General features: G+C 38.2%; 1 non-coding gene across 1 annotated transcript; it reads left to right on the forward strand.

Annotated features, from left to right (window-relative positions):
• The first annotated feature begins 661 nt into the window (after positions 1–661).
• Positions 662–768, forward strand: LOC149012303 (small nucleolar RNA R71). Its single transcript, XR_016174215.1, has one exon. It is a non-coding gene; the product is annotated as a small nucleolar RNA R71 (small nucleolar RNA).
• The last annotated feature ends 8,230 nt before the right edge of the window (positions 769–8,998 follow it).

An 8,998-nucleotide genomic window follows, 5' to 3' on the forward strand; every position in this document is an offset into this window, starting at 1 on the left:
GCAATGTGAGGCATATAAGGCACAATAGGTGGATTGACAGGCCTAGTTAAATTGGCATTCTGGAAATTTGGGGCTTGAGGGAATTGGACATTTGGATAATGAGAAAATTGGGCATTTTGCTTTTGAGGGGCACCAAATTGATTTTGTGTGGAATAATTGCTTAATCCATTTTGGTTTTTCCCTTGAGACCATGAAAAGTTATGATGATTCTTCCACCCAGGATTGTACGTGTTACTGTACGGGTTTGGAAACATCGCACTGACATTTTCATGTTGGCCTCCAGAATAGCTAGGACATTCCTCAATTACATGTGTAGGAGATTGACACCATGCACACATAGCAATAGAATTGTCAATAAAATGTGCTTGACTTGGTGATGGTGGTGCAGCCTTAACTACCAAAGTTTCTAACTTTTTTAAAAGATTATCTATTTGTGCTTCCTTATGAACTTGGCTATCAACAAAATATCCCCTACTAGTCATTTCAGACTCTTGGGTTGACTCCCATTCTCTAGTTCTATCTGCTAGGTCTAAAAGAAAATTCCAAACTTTGGAATCATCAGTGAATGATGTAAATCCTGTGGGGGCACATTGATTCCAAAAGTTGCTTTGTTTGGTAATCGATACCCTCATAAATTATTTGGCATAAATGCCATAATTCTATACCATGGTGAGGGCATTCTTGGAGAAGGCTTTGAAACCTCTCCATTACCTTAGCAAAGGACTCATTGGGTTTCTGACGAAATTGAAGAATATCATTTCTTATTTTGTTCATCTTAGAGAAAGGAAAGAATTTCTTCAAGAATAGAACAGTAAATTGTTCCCATGTGATAATGCTATCCCTAGGTAAGCTATAAAGCCACTTTTTGGCTTGGTCCTTTAATGCAAAGGTAATAAACCGTAGTCTTACGGCATCATCTGTAAGTTGTTGTACCTTCATAAGGACACAAACCTCCTCAAACTCCCTAAGGAACAAATATGCATCTTGACCAAGTAGCCCATGAAATTGGGGTAACATAGATAGATAATGAGATTTGAGCTCAAAATTATTACCCCTCACTTCAGGTAAACGTATACAGGAAGGTTGTGCAGATCGAGTTGGATAAAATCTATCCCTAAGACTCTTAGGTGGAGGTGGTGGAGGTAGACCTTCCATGGTCAAGTTAGACACTCGGACAATTCTATTTGTAGAATCACGAGTCCAGACACACATGCACTAACCACTTAATGCAATTAATGGCTCTTATGAAAGAATGAGATTTTTTTTAAATAAAAAAAATAAATAAAGTACTAAAGAATAAAAAAAAGAAAATAACAAAAACGAAGGGAAAGTAATGAATTTCCGACCACAAAGATTGAAACAATGATTCCAAAGCTGTAAGGTTGCCGTATAGCTGAGCGCTTATAGGTTTGACAGCAAAGGAATCCGTATAGTCTTCAGAGCTGCCTACAATCGAATCCTGGGGATTCTGCAGTAGAGTGGGGACTACTATACGTTTTTGTTTCTACTCAAGTTAAGAGTAATATCTTTGAATTTTTTTTTTTTAATTTTTAAATCACTTCGATTTACCTAAGAATGAGAAAAACAAAGTGGACTAATACCTCCCCGGCAACGGCGCCAAAAACATGTTTGTGAAATTTTAAAAGTAACCGCAAGCGCACGGTATCGTGTAGCTAACGGGTCGATCTCAAGGAGATATGCCACTTATAATTCAACTTCTTAATAGTAATGCGAGAGTGGAATGATTCAATTTTTGTTAACTAATTAATTAAACTAAACGATCCTAATCTATACGTCTAATGCAATCGAATTGAAACGAACAATAAATTAAACACAATCAATGCATAAATAAAAGAGACAGGAAAATGCGAGATGCAACACCACCCGTCACCAGAAGCAGAGGCACGACTGTAGGCTTGCTCCGGTTATGTGGTCCGAGATTATGAATGAATAGGCAGAAAGTAAATAACAGAAAGTAAATAACAAAGCAATAAACAAAGCAATAAAAGGAAAAGGAAATAACTAAAATGCGGATGCAACACCACCCGTCACCAGAAGCAGAGGCACGACTGTAGGCTTGCTCCGGTTATGTGGTCCGAGATTATGAATGAATAGGCAGAACAATAAATAATGCTGAAAGTAAATCCTAAATTAAGAATATGGAGGGGTAGATAGAAGCGGGAATGGAGGGAGGAGAGAAGATTAATAAAGAAGGTTACTTACTTGCGATTTGAACAAACGATTCGAATCTCAACCAACCCTAACAACCAGATCTAGATCTAGAATGATCTAAATCTGCAATTGCTAGACCCAGAGAAAAACGAATCTAAAAAAAATTGAAACTTGAACTTGAAGCTTGAACTTGAATTGCATTCATAAAAAAATTAAACCTAAACATTTAATGTAGAAATTTAAATCTCACTAATGCAAGCAAATAAAACTAAAGAAAACTTAAATAAACTGAAGAGAGAAGAAAAGAATGCTTCTACTAAGCTCTAGAACATGTTCTCCTTTTATAGAGTTTACATGAGATATGAAGCACGGCTGAATTTAAATAAAACTCAGGGTTTCTATTTGACTCAGCCAATTAGGGTTTTGACGTAGTAATTGCGCCGACTTAGAGAGATCAGATGCATAATTCCACCGTTGGATTTGAGGTTTAAGTAGTCGTGAAACTCTCCTCCAAAAATCAGCACGATCGGACATCGGATGACCGTTCGATGAAGGGTTTGATCGAAACTGGACAGAGGCATTCAAAAACGGGATTTTTCCTCTTTTTCTTTCTGAATATAATTCTTTTTCCTCTTTTTCTTTCTTTAATTAAATCCAAGATAGGAAATAAGATATTGAGGTATGCAAGGACTCTTTTCCATTTGGACTCTCTCAATAATATCTCTGTAGATTTGATTTAAAATCTCAGCCGTAGATCAGATTTGCCTTCTTTATCTCTTCAATATTTCGGAGTTGGCCCATAATCACACATCTCTAGCCCATCATGCTCCAGATTAGGCCCATTTTCGCATTTGAGAATTTGAATGAACTTTTTGACGTGTAAAATAGCATGATTCAAACCCAAAACTCCAAATATTTGCTTAAATCTTGAAAAGTCCTAAAATCTGCAAAAACAACATAAAACCCAAGGTAACTCCACTCTAAGTGTATAAAATGCATGCTTTATGCCCTAAGATTTCACACATAAATGTGCTCATCAGTAACAACCTCTTAAGAGCTGCCCAATGTAAGTCAGTCGGAGAAGCCAAAAACTGGCACAACTTGTTGACCGAAAATGTGATGTCGAGACGAGTGAGGGTCACATATTGTAAAGCACCAACAAGACTTCGATAAAGAGTGGGATCAGGGAGTGATTGACCACCTTCCTTGGATAAAGCTGAAGACGAAGGAAATGGAGTTGCTATAGGTTTAGCTCCTGTCATACCAACCCGATCAAGCAAGGAACAAATATATCTTTGTTGAGAGAGAAGTAACCCCGTAGGAAGTGTAATGAGTTCTATTCCCAAGAAAAACCGTGCCGACCCAAGATCTTTTAGAGCAAATTCAGATGCCAAAGTTTGCATAAGAGTCAAAATAGCCTTATGAGAAGGGCCGGTAATGAGAATGTCATCAACATAAACAAGGATGAAGAGGGGACCATCATCATGATGACGAAAGAATAATGAAGAATTAGTCTTAGACCCCGTGAACCCAAGGCTAAGCGAAAAGGTACTCAAGCGGTGAAACCATGCCCTTGATGCTTGTTTGAGTCCATATAAGGAACGTTGAAGCTTGCAAACATGACCCGGAAAATTACAATCAATATAACCAGGTGGCTGATGCATATAAACATATTCAATGATAGAACCATGTAAGAAAGCATTATTGACATCAAGCTGGCGAATGGGCCAATTGGAAGAGACAACTAAGGCAAGGAGAATGCGAATAGTGGTTGGTTTTACCACAAGACTAAACGTTTCATCATAATCCAATCCATATTCTTGAGTGTAGCCCTTAGCAACAAAACGAGCCTTATGACGCTCAATGGTACCATCAGAACGACGCTTAATTCTAAAAAGCCACTTGCAACCAATGATATTACCCTTTGGGGGAGGAGGAGTTAATACCCAAGTTTTATTAATAACAAGGGCATCAAACTCAGCGTCCATGGCTTGGCGCCAAACCAGATGCCTCGAAGCCTAAGAATAACATGTCGGTTCAAGATCAGCTTGACATGTGCTAAGGAGAGCCATGGGAAGAGGATGTTTTGTGGCAAGAAGACTATAAACTTTCTTGGGAACCCGGGTTCCAGTCTGTGAACGGGTCAGCATATGATGAGTGCGTGAGGGAAGAGGTCCATGTGACTGTGTATTAGAAGTGTCCAACTCCACAATAGAGTTATGAGGCCCAGGTGTAGATGAATCATGTAGAACATGCCCATTGTGTGGCAAAGGCCCAGTAGGCAAATTACAAGATACATTAGGGGAAGCTATCACCAAAGGCCCAGTAGTGGAAGGCCCAACAGACATATGGGAACCATTATCCACATCTAATGAAAGATTAACAGATTTATCAAAATGTCCAAGTCCATTAGTTACATGTCCAGAATTATCATAATGTCCAAGTTCATTAGGTACAGGCCCAAAATTATCAAAATGTCCAAGTTCATTAGTTACAAGCCCAGCAAACCTAACAACAGAACTTTCTTGTGCTTGTGACCTACAGCCTTGAATTTGAGATCCATGAGACCGTGACATCAAAGGAAGTGAAGATGAAGTAGAATTAGCATCTTGAAATACAACCAGAGGCGCCGCTGGACATAAAGAAGACTCTTTACCCATCTAACTTGAAGAAGAGGATGATACTGACCTGTGTGCTTTCAAAGGAAATGCCATTTCATCAAACATAACATGACGTGATATGATTATCTTTTGTGTGACCGGGTTATAACACCGATAACCATGGTGATTTGCACTATATCCAACAAAAATGCAAGGGGCAGACCTATACTCAATTTTGTGTTTATTGTAGGGTCTTAACAGTGGAAAACACCTACAGCCAAAAACCTTCAGGAAAAGATAATCTGGTGAACGGTTATGCACCCTAAAATAGGGAGAGTCATACCCAAGAACGGCTGTGGGAATACGATTCATCAAGTAAACAGCAGTAGAAAATGCCTCAGACAAAAAATGTAAGGATAATCCAGAGTGTGCAAGTAATGACAAACCAACATCTACAATTTGGCGATGTCTACATTCAACTCGTCCATTTTGTTGAGATGTATAAGGACATGATAGCCTATTCCCAATACCACAGTTTCTGAGAAATTTGGAAAAACTTTGAAATTCCCCACCCCAATCAGATTGGAAATATTTAATTGTGGAATTAAACTGGTTCTCAACAAACACTTTAAAAATTTGAAAAATAGAGAATGCCTCAGATTTATTAGAAATTGTATACAACCATGTATAGCGGGTGAAGTCATCTACAAAGGAGATATAATAGCGATGACCCTCATGAGAAGGAACAAAAGAAGGACCCCAAAGATCAGAGTACACAATTTGTAGAGGAGCTGTAGTATGATTATTACAAGTATGAAATGGTAAACAATGGGATTTACCTAACTGACAAGGTGTACAAAGAGAACTATCCTTGCCACCAATAGTAGGAAGAGAAAAACGATTGATGATACGGCTGACCATAGGAGGAGCAGGATGCCCAAGCCGAAGATGCCAAATTGCAGGTGAAGCAGAAACAACTGACAAAGCCATGGGAGAGGATGAGGATGATGGGAATTTGTAAATTCCATTATCAAGAGGACCGGTCAGCAGGATACGCCCTGAGGAGAGATCCTTCACATGAAAACAAGATGCATGAAATTCAAGAAAAACAGCATTATCTGCAGTGAACTTACTAACAGATAGAAGATTAGTAGAGGCAGTGGGCACATGTAAGACATGATTAAGAGAAAAGGAGTTGTGAGAACAAGAGTAGTATTTCCACAATGTTTAATTTCCAAACCTGAACCATCACCTATTTTGACAGTCTCAGAGCCATTGTATTCTGAAGCACTACGCAAGGAACTCAGATCATAAGTAATATGATGAGACGCCCCTGAATCTGGAACCCTGGAAGAAGAAGAATGTGCAAAATTTGCATGTGGGGAGGAGGCAGCAAAGGACTGAAGCTGATAGCAAAACCTAGCAGAGTGCCCTGAGCGATTGCATAACTGACAAATAGAAGACCGAGGAAAATTTTGATTACCTCCACAAAAACCACCTCTAACATTACCATGAAACCGATTACCAGAAAAACTTTGAGATCTGTGAGCACTAAAATTCTGAAATCGAGTACCACCTCTGTATCCCCTGTATCCAAAAGCAGAATCAGAACGTGGCTTAGAACCAGAGTCCTGAAAATTCTTGGAACCCAAAGCTGAAGAAGAGGCTAGTTGAGTAGTTACATTAGTGAGTTCTTGAAGAGCCGTAATCATACGAAGTTCCTCACACAACAGAAGGCCACGAAGATCAGACATGGAAACTGAATTTTCTCTAGTTGTCACAAAGGAAACAAAAGCACTATATTCAGAACCAAGACCTCCAAGAACATAGAGAACAAGGTCAGAATCAGAGATCGGCTGACTCGCAAGAGAGAGAGCATCTGAGAGTTTCTTTACCCGCAACAAATAATCAGAAATGGAATCTGCACCTTTCTTGACTGAATGCAACTGCATACGAAGTTGCATTATCCGAGCCTGAGAAGGAGAAGCGTATGTGGATTCAAGAGTCTTCCAAACCTTGTAAGATATAGAATAACCAACTACCTGAGAATGAACTTCTTCAGTGAGAGATGTCAAAAGCCAGCTCAACAAGATCTGGTCCTGTTGCTGCCAAGCAAAATATGCAGAATTTTGCGATGAATTAGCCGCCGAAGTCGAACCAGAAGTTTCAAGAAATGGCACTGGGCAAGGGAACGAACCATCGAGATATTTCATAAGATCAAAACTCTTAAGTAAAGGCATGAATTGAGATCTCCAAACGAGATAGTTTGTTGCAGAGAGTTTAATCGACAAGAAGTGATGCACATTTGAGAAGTTCAACTGTGGAGAGACATCAAAAGACGGGGAATCTGAAGGAACAGAATCAGACGCCATAGCCGCAGACTAGCAAAGACAATACAACCGCAAGAAGAAGAAGCACAAGAAACACGATCACAACAAACCAAAACTGAAGCTGATTTGTCACAACACGATCTCACTAAAAACAGATCTGCAGAAACAATCAACACGAAGCATATCGGACAACGCTTTCAAGAATCACCAAAGAATCATAAAGATCCATCATCAAACCACCTTGAATAACAAATCAAACAGCAGAAACTGCAAATAGAGCACCAAAAACTGCAAACGAACACCAAAAGCTACAAATTGCACAACCGAAACAGCAGCACCAAACAGTAGCTCACACAAACCAGCAGAAATAGGTGAAGAACTGTAGAAACAGGGGAAGAACAGCAGAAACAGAAGAAGAACAGCAGATTACTGTGAAATCCATAAGCAAAACGCACGAATCAGTTGAGAAAAAAAAAAAAAAAAAAGGAGCAGAAAACACAGATCGAACCCGCTCTGATACCATAAAAGAGTTAGGTTTCACGCAAATGTTCTTCTCATTCTATCTTAGATGAGAGAGAACATATATATATATATATATATATTGTGTGATACATATATACATATATAGTACATATATATATATATATAGGGGTATATATAGACATATCTATCTATATATATATATATATATATATATATATATATATATATATATATATATATATATATATATATATATATATATATATATATATATATATATTGTGTGAGACAATTACAAGAAAGTACAAAATATAAAAGAAAGGGGAATAATAGTCATTCTATCTAACACGGCCTGGACCAAATCATCATGAGCAGTTAGAGATTCACCACTAGCATGAAGAGTGTAAGTAATAAGGCAAACCCCAAGATGACAAAGGCATGAACTGTGCTTGCCAGAGCAAATAGTTTGTTGAAGGTAGATTGAGAGATAAGGAGGCCTGGAGTGGGTGACATTCAAGCAGGAGACCAATGACGAAAGGGAAGATCAACACTAGCTAGAGTTCTTGGATGGCATCTTTGGACTGTCTCGTCATAGAGAACCACCTGATGCCATGCATATAAGGTTCGGTTACAATATATATAGGTAGATACAACTACAAGAATACAAGAGTCTAAGCCTACGATGGTGTACTCTCTACAACTGCCTCTACATAGGACGTTGTTAGCATTATGTCAATGGCACATCCACTAGAGTATACAAGCTGAGATAACTATTGTATTTGTGAGTTCTAATATTGTTTTTGTTTTTATGGAGTCATGGTTCATAAAATTAACTAGTTTGGTTAGCACGAATCTTTGGAATGAAATCTGTAGATTCATCCTAAAAAACATCTATGGAGTCATGGTTCAAATGTTCAGGACTTTTATAGTATAGGTGAAATCTCTGGATTTAACCTCATACCCATAAATCTACAGATTCACGTATTTAGTGTAAAAAGGTGAATCCCTAGATTTCATGAATCCGGGGATTCACACAACCAAACAGGTATAAATCTCCCATTTATTAATCCAAAGATTTCACATCTCTGGATTAATGTAACCAAACATGCCCTTAAATAATCTAATTAAACTCATGATGAGGTTATTAAAGGGACGAATTTGAATTCTATAATTTTATAGTATGAACATAGCAAGTTGGGACTTGTGAAAGGATTAGGATTGTCCTTGTCTAGGTTGCATCTCGCACATAATTTAACCAAACCACATAAATTTCGTGTCTAATGTCTGGATTTAGCTTTTGTGGCATACATTGGATCATTTTGAATTGCAAGGTGGTGGGACGGTCTAAACCTAGCTATGTGGTGTTTTTGTAGAGAATTTACCTAAATATGATTGGTAATTATAATTAAAGAA

The sequence above is a fragment of the Hakea prostrata genome, chromosome 6 (genome assembly GCF_041222555.1).
Source record: "Hakea prostrata isolate BN-2017 chromosome 6, UWA_Hpros_2, whole genome shotgun sequence".
Classification (NCBI taxonomy): Eukaryota; Viridiplantae; Streptophyta; class Magnoliopsida; order Proteales; family Proteaceae; genus Hakea; species Hakea prostrata.